The following is a 19,695-nucleotide window of genomic DNA, read 5'->3' on the forward strand; positions in this document are numbered from 1 at the left end:
TACTACAGGTGGACTCCAATCAAGTTGTAGAAACATCTCAAGGATGATCAATGGAAACAGGATGCATCTGAGCTTAATTTTGAGTCTCATAGCAAAGGGTCTGTATAATACTTATGTAAATAAGATAATTCTGTTTTAATTTTTCATAAATGTGCAAGAATTATGGGGTATTGTGTGTATATTGATGAGGGACATACAAATATATATATATTAGAATAAGGCTGTAACATAACAAAATGTGGGAAAAGTCAAGGGCCCTGAATGCAATGTATATGGAAAATATCATTTGAAGGTGAAAATGGTATTTTAAAGGGGTTCCCTGTGGCAGCCCTAACAGCCAGACGTCCCCCAAGATAACAGCATTCTAATATGGGAGGCTTGTTTGTTTCACTGCACTTGTTGACTGGACAACGTTGCAGGGGGCTGGGGGATACGACATGGCCGGGACACACTACAGAAAGGGTTAACACTCAACAGCCTCCTCCTGCTGAACCTTCTCCTGCTGAACCTCCTCCACCAACCTTCCCTCTGCTCCCAGAGTGTACCCCCACAGTCTTGGCAAATCCTGATCTTAATTAATACAAGCCTGGGTGGAAATGGGAACGCGGCCGGCTCTCAGGCCCTGGCCTCCCTCTGAGCCGCTCTCTGAGGTAATGAGAGGGCTGCGCATCGGGGGCTGCCAGCTGAGGGGAAGGGGTCACTTGGAATGGATTTGCAGGCCTTCAATGAGAAGCCCCTCCATGCTGAGAGAAGCTGGCTTGTTTTCGGACACCTGGTCATTAACATTGCTAATTAGCGGCCATTAATCAGGTCTATGTGTGTGTGTGTGTGTGTGTGTGTATATATATATATATATATATGTGTGTGCACGCAAGTGTGTGTGTGTGTCTGTCTGTCACACGCTCAGGGTGGAGATGCCTGTTAAAAGAAGATTGCTCCTTGCCTCCCAAAGAGGTAAGATAAAAGAGGATCCCATCATCTAAAAATGAGCTGGATGTAGTGTTGGATTAGACAACAGTTTCCCATCAGCACCGCAGGTAGGCAGGGACTAGAGGGAGACACAGCAGCCCCCCTCCAAGGCTAAATCAATTAACTATTATTAATGAAATTGCACTCTGATCAGCACTAACCCACTCGAGAGGCTGGGAAGACAGTCTATTATTTTGAGGGATCAGCCAACCATGGTCTGTTTTCATAAGCTTTGAATTATGTACAAAGTCTTTTCATTCTGTGACCTTGATAAGAAATAATAATGGCCCTATAACAATAAATGTCAAATTGGACAAAAATGACATTACAAATGTATACATTTTCCACCTTGATCATAAAATCAACATCAAGTCAAAAAAGTTAATTGAATCCAAACGTCTAACCTACGTTTTCACTTTGGTATGGTGGATTATCTGTAAAGGTGGTTATTGATCAGCAGAGCAGTTTGAAGCAGATCATCTTCTAACGATCTTGTTAACCAACACACATCTCTTCAAATGGAAATGTGACCCGGGTCATATGTTGGGGCACCATCATTCACAAAAGTCAAACATAAGAAACTATTCTGGTAGCATATTGCTAATGAAGGATAATTGTACCTTGCCAATTGTATTGTTTATATTATTGTGATACTAATGATGCAGTGCAAAGTAACATCTACTTTTTAAACAGCATCACTGTCTATTCAGAACCAATCAAGCAAAAAGTGTTGTAGCCCATAGAAAAAAGTTGTATGCTGATATGAGCACCGTAGCCCTGGGTCTTATCTTCTTCTCTCACTTTACCGCCTCTCTCTTGCCTTCTTTCCATCCCCTTTTCTCTACATCCTTAAAATGGAGTCTTCCCCTTGGTTTGATATGATTTCTGTGATTTCCCTGGGAAAATTGAATAGGCTGGGGCAGATTACAATGACCAAATGAGGAACAAGAAATAAGTTGTGCAAATGGAGCACATTCTTCCATTTTTCTCATGACAGATTGCTTGTGAAATGAGTGAGGCGAGCTGGTAAAATGGTAATGAGAGAGACGCATCAATGAGCTGTGTCATCCCTGGGGGGACCTCGCGAGGGGCAAAATAATTTGGTTTTAGCGATGGGGACAGCAGCTTAAATCCACCACAGCCCCCTTTGCGAGCAAGCGCATTCCTTTACTTTCAGGGGCCAAGAGCTAAATCCCCCAAAAGTATTCATGGCATTGGAAAACAACTTAACCCACACCACACGACACACTGAGCGTTCTTTTGATTGGTCCATTCAGCTTCTGGGATAAGTAAACTGAAATGGTCACAGAAAACTCAGTGAAGCATCCCATCCATCCCTCAACCCAACTGTTCCTGGGAGTCTTACTGCAGATGCATGGAATATTAGGATATTCCAGACCACATCTCCTCAAACAAAACAACCTGTTGAATCCAAAAAGGTTTTACCTGTCTATTTAAACATGTACATAAATATAATTTCCATATGCACATATTATATAAAGTAAATTAAACAAAGCCTATTTATAATACAGCATATGAAACTACAATGTTTTTTTAAATACATGTTCAGTTCAGACAGAATAAAACTGTATTTTTCCTGTAGAGGGGTATAAAAGAAACCTGTGTGGCTGATGAAACGATGAGATAGAGGCAGACACAGCTCAACCGAGGCCTTAGAAGGAAAGAGCACTATGCTAGACAATAACCCACACCGCCCGTAGCCTATCCGCCAGACTTCAGCTCAAGTTGTTGACGATGCCGGTACCTCAAGAAGGGAACTCACAGACTATACACTCTCTCTCTCTCAATTAATGCAGAGGTCTGTGTTTGCTGAGGACACTGCTATTGGAGGGGGAGAAATTGGGCCCTGGCAGCTTGTATCTCAGCAATTACAGTGTGAATTGCATGAGAGGATTACATGAGTGCTTGAGGCAGCCAGGCCGCCTCGTCTTGAGTACCAAAAACAGCTGCTTAGGGCCCATGCACCTGCTTGTTAACAGACCATTTTCACCTCCACTGCCATCTGAAACAAGAACATTCATTTTTTTATGGACACAGTCCTCCTCAAATGGAAGAAAAGAAAGAAAGAAAGAAAGAAAGAAAGAAAGAAAGAGGACTGAGAAATAAGCATGAATGAGGCTGGTATGGTGGTTGGAGGTAAGGGGGTTGGAGATAAGGGGGGGTGGGGGGGGGTGGTAAGGGGTCTGGCAGTAAGGAGGGGTTGGCGATAAGGGGGGTAAGGGAGGCTGGTTGTAAGTGGGGGTTGTAGGTAAGGGGGCTAGTTGTAAGCGAGGCTGGTTGTAAAGGGGGTTGTAGGTAAGGGGGCTGGCTGTAAGGGGGGTTGGAGGTAAGGGGGCTGGCTGTAAGGGGGGGTTGGAGTGGAGGTTCCAAAAGTGCTCTGGTTATACTGGGCTGCTGGGTAGTAAAACTGTCTTCAGAATCGTAGCTTTTTCATGATCATTCACAACAGTAAGTCCAACTGTAAAGTGTCTCTCAACCTAAGATAGTGGAACTCCCCTCCCCCGGGACCCCTGGTAGCAGGACTATGGACCATATTCATATCTAGAGTGACCAGCGTTGGCGAAAAACTGCCAGGCTTTGCTTTGACGGTTACAATGTAAATGAGAAGATGGAATGAATGGTAAGGTCCCACCCACTCCCCCTGCTTTCTCTTTCCCAAGTCCTGTGGATCAACATACGCTTGGCTGTGCGTGCAGTGCATAGCAATGAGGCAGTGGCTTCAGCAAAGGAAGAAAAGAGAAAGAGGCAGCCAGAGTCTGGCCAGGCAGGAACATCCGTCTGTGCAGAGACAGACTGACAGACACATCACTGCTGCAACCTGCTGAATCAGGAACACAGTGGAATGAAGTGGATTCGGTTGAAAGTAGATTTCTACTTTTGCATATGAAGAAACGTCTCGAATCTCATAATCACAGGTTTGCTGCTGATTGTCTATTAATAGCCACCGTTAAGTCCGTCACAATACCATAAACAGATAATGCACTAGATGTACAATTGAATTGCAATTGTCAACTACTTAAAAGTGTACAAAAAAATGGCGTTCATTTTTATTGAAGCTCATCCGTGAGGAAACTGAAACTACACCATGTTTCTCTCTACTATATGTGTGGCATTGCAAACAAGGTCTGATGTAGCCCAACCATCCTGCCATTCCTATCAGGGATTAGAGGAGGGAGGGAGGTTTATACTGAGAGGGAGGGAGGAACAGTATTACACACCATTCACATGATGTCACCAATATCAAACCAGACACTAATAAGCTTACTCACTGATCTGGGCCAACTCATTAAAAAGTTTGTCGACAAATTGCTGTGTATTCACGTCAGTAAAAGGTGTCTACTGGGGGGTGGGTGAGAATGGGGAGTAAAGAGGGAGGTAACAGAGGAGTGGGGGGTGGCACAGGTGTTTAGATCAGCTTAAAAATAATAAACCCCCTCCCCACTGGGAGCTCCCCTTTCACAAGTCCCCTGCTTTTCTTCCCAGCTGTTAAGGGCTACCGTGAACAGGAAATTCCTCACGTGATTGGCCTTTATGAGTGGTGCTGAGGCTTAAAGATGGGCCTCTGAGGGGTCATTTGTGGATGACCATGTGAATAACCTTGTTAGGGCCCATGTTTCTCTTCACACCCAATGAAGAGACGCAATTACTACTTCACACCTCTCCCTGGAGAACACTTTATTGACCAGCATTAAAAACGTAACCAAGGGAGCCTAAAGGCAATCACAGACTTCTATAAAGCCCTTAGGCTGTGTGGAGTCCCTGCTTTATTCAGGCCATTAACACATACTATTCACGTAAGCACACAGTACAGTCAACAGGGAGGTACTGCATGTAAAGGTTGATGCTTGATATGCAAATAGTTTGTTGCTCAACAGTATCATTTACAACATGGTTACAGTTTAATTAATACAACATTTCCATAATTCAACCCAATGTGAATCACCTTGACAATAAAATCACAATAATATTGATTTTAAAAAGTCTTAAACATAATTAAGCAAACTCTTTAAAGCTTTTTCTTGATCCTGGTTGATTATTCCATTAGGATGTTTAAACTGCCATTAAGGCCCTTTAATCACACAACCAATTCCAAGCTTTTGCAAGTGACATTATTTGAGTTAGCGGACATCGATCAATCTGAAAAATATAAATACAGCATCAGGACAAGGGTACTGCTGCTGGTCATACTCCAAATAAATGACTTTCTCCACATGGTTGTTTTTCACCATTCCCTGTACGGGGAGAATCAGGAGAGGAAGCAATTCTCTCTGACTTCTACAAGCTCTACTCTAGCCTCCAAAGCCAGGCCTATTGCTTTTTTGTATGTAGTATACACACATCACTGAGCAATTCCTGGTAAAAAAAAGGAAGCTCTATTGTGAAGCTCTCCCACCCACTTTGTGAGGAGGCCAATTGGTACACATTTCAGAAAATAAATGCTGGATCTAAATGAATTGTTTACTAGGTTACCATGAAATACCATGAATTGTTTAGGAGGTTTAATGTTTGATTTGTTATATATAATAATTCAGTAATGACTCAAATTATGACAATCATCTGTTTTTATTGCCAGTATGAATCTGCTAGCCATTGGGTGCTAAGAGCTGAAAACTGCTAGCTAACTGTCAAGCACAAAAACAGTCAACAACTTCGTAAGTACAGACCCCCAGAAATCGTTCAATCACCCTCTAGTGGCAAAAGTAAGAACTGCCGAAAATGCTGTGAAAATAATTATTCTGTCAATAAAAATAAATAAAACAGAAATAGAGACATATTAAGACAAAATAAATGTGATGCAGTGTGTAAATTATAACATTATAACATTAACTTTCAAATACTGGAAGTGAATGCTAGAATTAAACAATTAACTATGCAAATTAGCAAAAACTGTGTGCATTAAGGAAATAGAAGCCCATCTCTAATAAGTGCCTGTTGTGTTCAGTGATTTAAGCAAATAGACACCAGGCTATTGTTGAAGTTTTACAGCAGTTATTAGGTGGCTCTGTGAGATCCACTCTGTGCGAGAGGAACAGAGGAGCCACTCCTGTGCAGCTGACTGCAGTGAGGCAGGCAGGAGTCTCTCTGGAGCGGAACAGGGAAACAGGGCGAGGTCCCTGGCTGGATCTGTTGCACAGCGCTGCCTACGATGGACAGCTGTTACGCATGTCTGCTCTGCTCCCAGAGCCACTCTTTGTTTGCTAATGCCTGGGAACCCACTGTATGACCAGGTGAGCAAACGCTGACTATTCCATGTTTCAGAACAACCGGAGGGCGAGGCAGCTCAATCTTTCCTCTTTCATCTCTCAATACAAGCGCTCAACCAGGCGGCATTTCAAAAAAGTAACACAGACAATACACACTGCTGCAGATGAGCACAGGAAGGGGGTTAAGGATTCTAGAAATCAACATGGTGAATAGAGAAAACTGTGATGGCCTGTCAACTTGTCAACATGATTAACACTAATAATGGCACAACTCTGGTTATGTTGACAACTTGTTCAAAGCTGTGCATTTGGACGTATTCATGAGTGGCAAGTGGCAGAGACTTTAAATATGGCATAAACTGTCTTGTGGTGACTGACTGTAGCTGAGAGTATTGCTTTAGTGATTGCTGTGAGAAGGGGGGGGGGGGGGGTCATTCTCCTGGCCTCTAGCTTCTGTTCATAGTGTTCTCTCTTTATGAGCTGGGGGGTACAGCATCCTACCCCAGACAGGCATCAAAGAGGATGACCTCACTCTAACCTTATTGACATAAACTTCAAAACACAGGCCTTTACTCGGCTCCTTATTGTGCAAATAACGGTAATTACATCAAGTGGTCAGCAATATAAAGGAAACTGTTGTTGAATCGCAATCAATAGCAAATTAAAAAGGTAAATGTGACCAAGTCTAAGCCTTAAGTAGTTTATAAACCTGATGCCAGTACAACAATGACCAAAAGCAACCAACCATTTACGAAGGGACAAATACAGTATATCCTCAAAGAACAGAATGCCATTCATGCTTGATTGTGAAGATTAATACAATTTAGCATTTTGACTTGCTTGCTTTTGTTCAAGGTGACCATCTTGCTCATCACCCAAATAAGACAAAAATACAAATACACTAAACCAAACTATGTGAATCAAATAGCCTACTATACCTAATCTCTGAGAAACTAGTGGTCTGTGTAAAATGAGGAGAATTCTAATCTGCTCCATGGCACATTACTCCCATATTTCAACACATCATTACATGAACTGATTTTGGTCATTCAAGCATTGGCTACTTTCAACTATGCAAAATTACTAAAATGATCATAATCTCAATATTTGTCACCGTATTATTGCACGAGACATTTTAACATATGAGTGGTTCTATTTCAAGGTAGTCGGAAATGAAGAGAGCAATTGATCAATGTTCATTTTAGAGTTCTAACTATGTAAAATGTTCTAATCATGCAGGGGGATTGTTTGCGTGCTGCTATGTCAACTTACAATTAGACTAAGCTCTATTACCATTCGATTAACTAAGAATAGAGTAAGACCACGAGATGATTTTCAAGTGTAACGATATGTAGTCCAATCAAGTGGTCATTTCAGGCTTCAGATGTTTTGTTTACACCTGGAAATAATATTGGACAATGTTTCAAATGTCTACATAATACAACAATGCTGAGACAGATTGAAAATGTAAGAATAATGTTTGTATTGATTTTGCCGGGTGTGGATTTCGCCACTTTTCCTCCCACATTTGCATAGTCGAAACAGTGTCGTCAGCTCTGATACTGTTATTATGGTCATGGGTTTCTAAATTAGGCAGTGTAGCTAAGAATTGAAGTTACCAACATAACATTGAAAAGTGTGCCGTCTTTTACGACAATTACACACTGCAATGGTGTCCTACGCTAATGCCTTTCAGGGCAGCAGCAATCCAAGACTTGTGAAAGAGCTGAAGAGAGGTCCATTCTCAATAATAATGTCACCAGACAGGAGTTGGGAAGGGGGGGAGAGTGTTTCAAAACAATGAGCATGTTTATTCTTCATTTCTACCATGACTTGCTAAGACACAAAAAGCTCAAAATAGCTTAGGCACAATGTTATGAAGTACTGGTCGCCATCAAACATGGCAGCCACCCAAAGAGGTTATGTAGGTCAGCCCACCAGAGTTCTGGAATAGGTGTCCACAAAACTGAGTGTCAGCTTCACTTAGACTGACTGTTGCTTGTAATTGCAACTGTCATCATCAATTAAGAAGGAATGTAGCACTTTAAGGCCTTTGCTTAATGTTGCATTCATCCAATCACAGTCAACTCTTTCTCCTATTCAGTGTCCTGTATGGATCAGCAACATACATATTAGATTCCAGATGCACTGAAGCGCATGTTCTGAAACTGTGAGCAAAGAATTTGTTGGCACCAATACCATGCTTGTTGTGTACACAACAAGACTTGATCATAGTTCATTCAGTGTTTCCCCCATATTCATTTAGCAGTGGCGGGCCACCACTTAAATTGTTGCTGCCACTTCCAAAAATATGAATTCAAAAACAGTTTCCTTTTTTCAATTTGTTATAATTTTGGGGGAGGCGGGGTGGTAAAATGTTTCCAGTGTAAAGGACTAAACCCAGATATAAAGTATGTAGAAAAGATAATGGACCTATATATTTTTTTTATTAGATCCTCTGAGAACTAACAGTCACCAAAATAATAACTAGACAGTCAGGGAGAATCTAAAATTCTAAAAATGTTATGGTATCCCATTGATTTTGTTATAATGTTTGAGTCACTCAGATAGCATAAGAACATGGCATAAGCCATGGCGAAATGTGTCAAATTGCAGGAAATTTGCTTTAAAACTGACATTTTCTCTCAGCCCCAAGACAAAATGTGTAGAATTGCATAAAACTAGCTTTACAAAACTGTACTATTTTCTCTCCGCCCCATGGAAAAATGTGTAGAATTGCAGGAAATACAATGTATAACAGCTCATCTCTGCAACCAAGAGGAGGGCCTATCTTTCAATCAGAGACCGTGCCATTGGTCATGTCCACTGTCACTTCCCTGCCACCCCCACCATTTCGTTCCAGAAAAAACCCTGGAGTGACAAGTTACAACGTGCTGTATATTTGTAGCATTTGATTCATTGAATCTTTTGTGGTTTTCAATGAGGTAAATGAAGATGGACAACCCCATGCTTCAGCCTATTTATTTAAAGCCGCTATGCTGCATCATTTGGGCTACAGCTTATAATGCTTTTAAAGGGAACATTATATTTCAGATGGTGTCAATTTAACTTTCATTCATTTTGGAGTGGCAGCCATCGTTTTAAAAAGTCACCAGAAGTGACCTTCTCACAGTCGTTTTACAAAACAAATACCACTGTGGTGCATGCCCCGGACCCCCCCCCCATCTAACTGCCACCACTGCTGAAAGAAAATCTTAGAGGAAACACTGTTCATTAGACTACTTTTTTTTTATCTACAAAAAATGTCATACAAAAATACAAAAAACCATGAAAACATAGCTGTAATGCACAACCAGTAAGAATAGCAATCCACTCTGCTAACCAGCTGACAAAATGCACTAAGCAAAACAAAGATCCATATGTCGTTGGTTTGTGTGCCAGCACACCACTTGGTCTTTCTCAGAGGCCTGAGACAAATCCTGTTGCTAGGTTTTACATGTTGGAAACCATCCAAGCACTCATGGAGGAGTGGACGGTTGGTCTGTGGATTTATCAACACAGTCATATTTACAATGCAAACTGGGACTGACTGAATGCGCTACTACAGCTGGGCAACTTCAGAGGAGCTAGCCTACACGCACAGGCGTTGAGGGGACAATTCCTTTGACACCATTAATCTTTAAATTATAATATCTAATTACTCATCCTATTTACTTGTCAGGAGTTCAGTTGGCGAACTCACAGTGGGGAACAGCCCCTTAGCAACCCTTCTTGGCCCCTACCTTGCCCTCCCAGCAGTGTCGGCGTGACTGGCTGCTTCACCTGCCCAGCGGCAAGCTGTCCCAGGAATGTCCCAGGCTTGTCTGGGGCCCTCTCTCCACATCATGATTAATGTACAGGCCTCCACGGGGTCACACTCCATGGGCACAGCCTGAAACAGAAAGAGACCAGCCTTGGGTGGTGTCCAGGAGCATCCGCTGCAGACGCAGATATTTGGGCAAACAATTTAGTGGCCAAAGAGGACGGCTGACAGCTCGTTGAAGAAGATGAATACTACATATAAGCCAAGCCTAACTAGAGCCAAACTTAGAGAACGCTTCAGTAAGATAAAAAAATGATACAAATGCACAGATAATTGTTTTGTTTGTATCGTTCTTTCTATTAGTATCACTATACTAATAGACATTCATGCACTTTTCTAGATCTTGGATTTCCTATTATTTTCTTCATAGAGCACCACAGTGGAGGTGTCATAATACTCATAATACCTAGCGGTCAAACGGGGAAATGGTTCCAATTATTTTTCTACCATAAATTTTTCCCATAGGGAATTTTAGAAACACTTAAAATACGAGCTGTGTTTTGTGTAGGTTTACCCTGACGTGATGTTTTGATAACCATGTAAATCTCTCTCGGACAAGGTGACTTTTATCAATATATTCGGCTTTATTTACTCTCAGATTTGAAAATGCTAATTAGCATCAAAGGAGACGTCATGCAAGACTACAAATCCCTGCAAGCTCTTGTACGTCATCTGTAGCTGACACCTTTGCTAATTAGTATTGTATCAATTTAAAACTTGCACAAGAAAGTTCACTGAATGGTCAATTTAAAGAAATATAGGCAATTTATTAATTACTAAATGTAGCTAACATTATATAGTTAATCCAGAGATTCTTACCTTTGCCTCTATTCGGCAGTCTTGTCCAGATCATCATGGCATTTGTAGTTCTTTATGATAGCCACATTAGCAGCAAATTAGCATTTCATTTTTGGGGGGTAAATACAGATGAATATATTAATATTACATTGTCCGAGAGAGATTTACACAGTTATCAAAACTTCATGCCAGGGTACGCCTACACAAAACACAACCCTTATAAGTGTTTCTAAAATCCCATATGGGGAAAAAGTTAGAAAAGCGATTGGAACAATTTCCTTGTTTGATCGCTAGGTTTTATGGGTATTATGACTCATAATGTGGTACTCTATACTTCCATGGTTTGTTTCATTGACTCTCCCCTTTAACTCCCGTAATTGCCCCACTTTTACAACTTCCGATGACCAGAGATTGAGTCAGTTGGAGAGGATCAGCTTGAGCAAAGTGAGGAGCAGAATCACCATCATCTACAAATAATCTTCTTCGCCAAATAATAGACTTTGTAGAATCAAGATTTGCAGAGCTACACCACCCCTAACTCAAATACGCATGCACAACCAGACATAGATTGATAGATTGGAGACACCTTGTGCAAATTACTAGGATTTTGTACCTACAGCACTAGCCGGATAATGTTGGAAATACTGATCAAATCACAGTGCCTCATTTAATTGCGCAAAAACACAAGTACCTAGTCATGGGTGAAGCTTGCACGTGACTGGAGAAAATCTCAACTTTATTTTGAGTGAACTTCTAACCACATCACACCAGACTGCAATGGCCCAAATGACCCAATACTGTTGTAATTGACTATACTTACAGTATCATCATATAAAGATGATTTATCAATCTTGTCAGACAAAAAGTTAAACTCTTAGCCCTCCAAATTGAGCAGAACCTTAATCCACCTTGCTTTGACTAAGTTGCTTGCGTCCAATTCGCTTTCCTGACATTTCAGATCTCACGTGTGTGCTGGCTTTTGTTTCAGAGCCTCGCTGTTGATGCAGCTCACTCTCCTCTCCAGCTGGGCGCTCATTCATCTTTTTATACCCTGTATGTGTGGAGGCCATCAGCTGCTACACAACACAACAGCCACACGAACACTGAGGAGACCGGCTGAGTTGAGCTAAGCTGAGCCAAGAGGAAGCTCTACACAGCCTCTACAAACAGTCTGGGAACATCATTGGATTTCTGAACTGTTACACCCTAAAGATGACAAGCTCAAACCAAATTGTTTTTTTCCAAAAGAGAACCAATGCAAACCTAGATTTGTTTTGTGCCAGCTGTTGACACAATGGATGAAACGGGAGAAAGCTTTTGAGCACCCATAAACCAATATTTACCTGAGGGTAACAAGTTCAAGATTATTTTGATGTCAGGTGTCCTTCCTTCAGGTCTAAGCTGAGTGAAAACAACATGCACTCTATCATCCCTGAAATTAATTGAGTTTTAGCGGGAGACTTTGTTGAAGGTTCTGTTGAAACTATCAGAATTTCCGCTTGCGCTCCAGTGGGATTAAGGTCCTTAAGAGCGTGGTAGTTCTCTAGCAGCCAAAAAGCAAACAAATAAGAAAATAATTTCCATACACACAGCTGCTGTGCCATCCATCCTTTCCTGGGCTCGGTGCAATAGTCACGCATGTTCCTAACCACAAGCCCTCTGTAGGCAACATCAATCCACACGGCCAATTGTTACTGTACACCTGTATGTAACTTGTGATCTTTTACCCACCTCCTACAGCACTTACAAACCAGAGCACCGTGGAAAAAGATGTCACTTTGTAAAGCTGTGTGTATGTGTTTCTGTGTGCATAAGTGTGGGAACAAATGAAAATGTTTGTCTGTGCCTTGATGACATATACAGTAGTACATAAGACTATACACACAGAGACACACAGATATAGGGTCAGGGATTTGAAAACAGCAGGCACAAAATGTGCAGAAGAGCACTGGAGCGCGACACAAGAGAAGATGAAAAATCCATTCAGCTAAGCAAACAATCTCTCATGTAATGATGCCTAGTTCTCCATGTATGTCATGTCAGCCTAGCTGAGCCGGGAAAGTGAGCTGCTATGTGACATTCGACCGTTCATTCATTATTTCCCCCCCTTCAAAATAAAAAAAAATGATGAACCTCAACTCACTGAAGTATATTTAGCTGCAAATAAGTGCTCCCCTGTGAGGTTTGATGTTTAAGTCATTTTCACTGTTTTGCATGGATAGGAAAGAGTTAGATTTTAGATATATTTTTACACCATACTTTATTTCATTATAGTTATGAGCAAATAATGCTTCTACAGATGAGGATTATGTTGTTCTGATTTTCCCTTCTGGTTTCAGTTTGGGACTGAGAAGATTGGACTTTCAAAATAAGGAACACAACAATTTGCCTTTGTTTCACCTGGAATAAAATGGCATTTGTAAAATACTGCACAATTATATTTCTCTAAAAAATGTTTTTTTATTTCAATTTCTGGGGGCAATGCAATAGATGGAGAATTACATGACAATATACCAAATTCCTACAACCAAGTTGATTAAGTTGTTCTTGATGTCCTGAATATCTTCAATGTGGGGTATTTTGAGTATAGAACATAATACATGACTGAAAAACGATCATATTCGGTGGTTTCAACAGTACACCAAGCCACCGTGTTGCCATACAGAGTGTATAACAGTGTAAAGCTGGGGATGGTGGAAGACTGATCTGGTCTGTAGGGTACCATGATTCACAAGATTGTTAGATTTATCTGCAGAACAAATGTAACCCTTTAAACTCATGGGGATTGGCCTGTATGGATAGGGCAACATTTACATGTTTCTGACAGAAGTCAAATGAAAAGCATATGCATGGTAGCAATTGAAAAGGGGGAAAGTTTGGAGATTTTAGGAAAATGATTAGACTAAAGTTGAGGACACAACAGTTCACCTGACACAAGACTGAATCCAAACATTACACTGTTGATTTGATGGTCCTTTTTGATTGTTGCTGCACTTGTTGATGCTTACCAGTAACATGATAAGAATATCCATGGAAAATGTGTGGTGGATGCAACATAAGACAAAGCAATGACAAGGGTTTGAGTGAGAGGACTAAATGGTTTCTCCAAGTGGCAACACACTGCTCCAAAGTACGCACAGTTCCTAAGTCATTTTATTGCACTTTGATGACATAAAGAAGTCATCAACTATAAGGTGCTTTCTTGAACTAGAGCAAGGACACTTGTTAGTTGTTCTGTTTGGAACACAACCCTGTATCACCGTCATCACACAATTACTGTTGTTGACACAATCCGAATAGGTCCATTATAAATCACAATCTGGATCAGGTGGGCATCATTTGAAAGCTTGCTCAATTGCCAACATGACTAGCTAAGTTATAAAATAAGATCTTAGTGGTAGGCTTTCACAGGGCAATTCAGAGAAACATCATTTTGGTCCGCATAGAAAAGTCATGTGTGCATTCAGGTGCGTGGTCCATGGCAACATTTCTTCACAATATACAATCATAGGCTCATTCTGTTCAGAACAACCCAGGGTATGACCCATGTCATCAAACATATTGATCATAAACGTTGACACTGTAGATGACAGGAGTTTTTTTGATATGGAAATGTGAAGTGCACATTTGGACTCAGGTGTTTGATTTGCTTGTATGACATCAAAGCTGTGTTTATTATAATCCTCAACGTCTCATCTTTCAAGATATACCAAGTCCTTAAATTTACAGCATTTCCCTCACTCAGACAACCAAAAATGTGCTAAAGTTACCCAATTAGCAGGAAGGCTGGGGGCAACTTCTTGTCGCATGCGGTGCTCAAGTTCAGAACGTCTCTTACTCCAAGCCCATACGTCGCTGTGAAGTGCAGAGAATGAGTTCTGATGTCATTCATAGCATGTTACTGCATTCCAATGTAGGCGTTTATCAGTGCCCAAATCTGCCATTTTGAATCCGTACACGGGTACAAGTGTAATTAAAAAGCTTACCAAATATAAAATAACATGCAATTACAAATCAGAATTCACATCCAATCCGTAAATAAGTGTTTGAACTTTTTTTGGTCAACTATCTCTGTGTAGCATTTGGAAAAATCATGTTCCTAAAAACCACTAGATTAAATATTAGATATAATAGTTATATTATAAATACACCGCCACACTGATTTCATGTAAAGTAGTGAACCCCACATTCTGTAGTGGAGTAACATGCTACAGGTTTTCCATCGCTACCTTTATCTGTTCATTGGTGAGTATACAGTGCCACCTGCTGGTTCAGGAGAGAACAGACTGTGGAGATGATTCATATTGTTATGTTACTATTCCTTTGCCCAGAGTTAGCTAAAAACTAAGCATGTTTATGTGTATTTGCAAATGTTTATTCTGAATGTAAAGATACACATTAATGAAATTTAAAAAAATTCTAAAACATTCAAAAAATGAATGTTTTCCAATTTAAAAAAAGACTAGAAAGAAATGGATGTCATGCTTCCTGCAGCCATTACATATGCCAGACAAAAATATTTACCTTCCATACAGTGATCTTAAAAGGGCTGCTTTTGGGGGACTGCCACATGTTTTGTTATGTTCAAAGCCTGTTTCCCCTCCTGCTTGCCTTTGATTCCAGTGTTTAGTAGAGGGTAGTCTCCTATGAACAAAAGAGACAGAGCAGGAACTAAAATATGGGTGAGGAGTGTGATTAGATCTATGTGATATTGCACTCGCACCACAGCTTGGTTGAATGTCCTCGGAGACAGTGGGGACATGAGGGCCTCCTCTCAAGCTTTCTCAACATTTGGCATCGGGAGATCTCAGAATTAAACACAACAACAAAATACACTGCAATATGGAATATCTGAATTTGGAATAGATAAGAGAAAGCCAAATGTTTTCATCGGAGTTGAAAGTGAGAGGAGAAATAATAATGACAAGAGCAAAGAAAACATATTTTGGCACACAGCCCTGGTGGTCTCCATCTCTCTCCACGGTCATGCTTTAGGAAATGATTCACCGCTTTTGAGAGACAGACAGCATTGGATTAGCTAACAATTGACAGGTATGCAGCGCTTCGCTTCCAGAAGTTTACATGCAAAAACTCTACAGGTGCATTAAACCTAAGCCACAAAATCTCGAGTCAGACCCACAGTCAGGGGCAATTACTGAAGCCCTGTAAAAGTCACAGCTCGATATTGATTTAGTCAGGCTAGAGAGAAAACATGTTTGGATGAGCAATTCTAGACCTGTCTTTTCTCTTGCCAGCTGCAGTGAAAACATTGTGTCGAGGGGGAATTAGAAATGACTCTGTGGCTTTCTCACAGCCCTGGATTGTACTGCTTGCTGTACCTTGGCCCATGGGTCCAACACAGATACCCTTCAGTTTGTAGAGAGTTTGTTACTGTATGACTATACATACACTTACTTGTTTTGGGTTCTCATAGCATCTAGCAAACTTCTTTCTCAGATTGAGGGAGGGAGGGATGCAGCATCGTTGGGGGTCAGGAATGGCAGGAGAGGTGCTAGGAGAGCAGCCTGGGTTGCAGGTGTGTCCTGACAGAGTCTGGGCATTCTTCTCTGCCGCTTAAGCAGAAAAAACAACAGGAATTGAGTGGATTAAGACATATGCAGGTACTAACAGCCCCAAGAACGTATTTGACATGGCACTTCAACTTTCTACAAGACAGGTGGAGCTTACATGATGGCATGGCAATTAAATACATGTTTTAGTGGGGGAAAGCTTAGGAAACATGAAAGGCTGTAGTATACATGACTATCAATTATCTTCCATATGTGCCACTCGGTCTACAGCCTAAAGCTTTGCTCCATAACAATTTTGGACTATTTCTGTCAGACAAGTGGTACATATCACTTATATTTCAGTATTCTACCAAGTATTTCAACTCATGCTGCTTTTTTGTAATAATGAAAACACTACAACGCCTATGGTTCAGACGTGAAAGGTAGGCTATTTCTCAATATGGATGATTTATTGCATTGAACTTGGCAAATTTGATTTGACATCAGTGTGGCAACAAAATACTTGATCTAGACAAGCTGTCAGTGTGAGCAGGGGGTTCAGTCAGAGGCTCTGTGATAACATTCACAGAAAGCACCTGGACTGTGCTTCAAGGTGTCAGATACCTCCACTCTGATCACTTAAACAAACTGTGTTCCGCTCTTAGTCCACCCAGAGCAGTTCAAATAGTTTTGTAGTCAAACAGAGGTCAAAGAGTTTCCCTCACCACTGCAAATACCTATCCTAAACCAAACACACTCCACTTCTGGCTGAGAAAGAACATGATTGAGTGCAACATGTAAGGTGTGGGTCTGATTATAGTGGGTCAGTGGTTGCAACTTCAGATTTTCCACAATCATTCACTATCATTAGGAATTCATGCATTTCTTGGCTCATATCATAACCATTTCAGACTATGCAGTAATATACATACCATTTCAATTCACCTCTGTGTCCTCAGTTCATAAAATCCATCATGAATGTTTTTATGAAATTGATATTTAACCTAAAACATAACTGTGTCAGGGAGTATCCGTCTATTTAGTAAAGGGAAAGAGACTTCCCACCAAAACCCCAATGCCTTTCCAGCACTGAACCTGAGAGACAGGATGATTCCTCCTTTTCACATCTATTACAGTCACTATAAACATGAGAGCAGAAAAGCTAGACAGAAGATTAGCTTGATCAGTGAACAACACTCTGCCATTCCATTACTTTTGTGATTTCTTTTACTTTCCGTTCTGAATGGGCCGTAACCTCCCTGGAGATTAAAGTTAAAGTTGTAAATATTGTGAAGTGTGTGCAGCAGCTTTTAGTTACCAGAGGTCGCTTTCACACCGGCGTGACTAGCAATTTGAAACCACCAACAGCATCTAAGTAATGAGTCCGAGACCACACTCCATCTTCCCCCATTACAAGAGCGCAAATGTGTCACAGTCTGCCAGGATAACCCCACAATCACTCTGCTTCCCCTTGGCTGCCATTAGTATGCTGTGTCGGCTCAACAGGATTTTAGGGGCTGTCAGCAGGGTACCCTTCCCCCTAGACTTCTTCAAGCAGCGACCTGCCCCTTTGGAAATGAAGCACATCTGAAAGCATGGTTTAAAAACTCTGCAACATTCCTCACCACTCCCATCATCATCACAGGGTATCCCTCTAACCCTGTTTGTTAGCTGTCTACCTGCCTAGCCTGCTGCACTGCGTTCTATCTAAATCATTCACCGTTCCTACACATGCCCTGACAAATACCACCTTGAACTCAACAGAACTGGCAACAGGGGTCCATTTATACTGGAATTGTATTGTATTCCTTGGCATGATATTACACGGTTCCCTGATAGCTGAATCATCCACACATTTCCCCCTTCATAGTTTTGTTGTGACTTTTGGTTTTAGTGTATTGTAGAATCTTGCAGCCTTTTACACTGAGAGCTAAGGGTAATTTAATTGGCAGGCGCAGGCCACACAATCCACACACACACACCGAATGTCTATGCTAGTTATCTATGCATAGTCACTTTAACTCTACCTACATGTACATATTACCTCAATTACCTCAACTAACCTTTGCCCCCACACATGGACTCTGTACCGGTACCCCTGCATATAGCCTCCACATGGACTCTGTACCGGTACCCCCTGCATATAGCCTCCACATTGACTCTGTACCGGTACCCCTGCATATAGCCTCCACATGGACTCTGTACCGGTACCCCTGCATATAGCCTCCACATGGACTCTGTACCGGTACCCCTGCATATAGCCTCCACATGGACTCTGTACCGGTACCCCCTGCATATAGCCTCCACATGGACTCTGTACCGGTACCCCCTGCATATAGCCTCCACATGGACTCTGTACCGGTACCCCCTGCATATAGCCTCCACATTGACTCTGTACCGGTACCCCTGCATATAGCCTCCACATGGACTCTGTACCGGTACCCCTGCATATAGCCTCCACATGGACTCTGTACCGGTACCCCCTGCATATAGCCTCCACATGGACTCTGTACCGGTACCCCCTGCATATAGCCTCCACATGGACTCTGTACCGGTACCCCTGCATATAGCCTCCACATGGACTCTGTACCGGTACCCCTGCATATAGCCTCCACATGGACTCTGTACCGGTACCCCCTGCATATAGCCTCCACATGGACTCTGTACCGGTACCCCTGCATATAGCCTCCACATGGACTCTGTACCGGTACCCCCTGCATATAGCCTCCACATGGACTCTGTACCGGTACCCCCTGCATATAGCCTCCACATGGACTCTGTACCGGTACCCCCTGCATATAGCCTCCACATGGACTCTGTACCGGTACCCCCTGTATATAGCCTCCACATGGACTCTGTACCGGTACCCCTGTATATAGCCTCCACATGGACTCTGTACCGGTACCCCTGCATATAGCCTCCACATGGACTCTGTACCGGTACCCCCTGCATATAGCCTCCACATGGACTCTGTACCGGTACCCCCTGCATATAGCCTCCACATGGACTCTGTACCGGTACCCCCTGCATATAGCCTCCACATGGACTCTGTACCGGTACCCCCTGCATATAGCCTCCACATTGACTCTGTACCGGTACCCCCTGCATATAGCCTCGCTATTGTTATTTTACTGCTGCTGTTTAATTATTTGTAACTTTTATTTTCCATTTTTTTACTTTACTTAACTTTTTTTTCTTAAAACTTCTTAAAGCATTGTTGGTTAAGGGCTTGTAAATAAGTATTTCACTGTTGTATTCGGTGTGTGTGACAAATACAATTTGATTTGATTTGAATACATACAGGTGTATAGAGCTGCATCACCTTGCTCTCTGGGTCAGTGATTATAAAGTGAGGGTGTGGGGTAGAGGA

General features: G+C 41.8%; 1 long non-coding RNA gene across 1 annotated transcript; it reads right to left on the reverse strand.

Annotated features, from left to right (window-relative positions):
- Positions 1 to 13,228: 13,228 nt before the first annotated feature.
- On the reverse strand, positions 13,229 to 16,382 carry LOC115107444 (uncharacterized). Its single transcript, XR_003860206.2, has 3 exons — positions 16,231 to 16,382; positions 15,340 to 15,459; positions 13,229 to 14,670 (listed from the first exon to the last, which is right to left on the reverse strand). It is a non-coding gene; the product is annotated as an uncharacterized LOC115107444 (long non-coding RNA).
- Positions 16,383 to 19,695: the final 3,313 nt, after the last annotated feature.

Source organism: Oncorhynchus nerka, linkage group LG24 (assembly GCF_034236695.1).
Source record: "Oncorhynchus nerka isolate Pitt River linkage group LG24, Oner_Uvic_2.0, whole genome shotgun sequence".
Classification (NCBI taxonomy): domain Eukaryota; kingdom Metazoa; phylum Chordata; class Actinopteri; order Salmoniformes; family Salmonidae; genus Oncorhynchus; species Oncorhynchus nerka.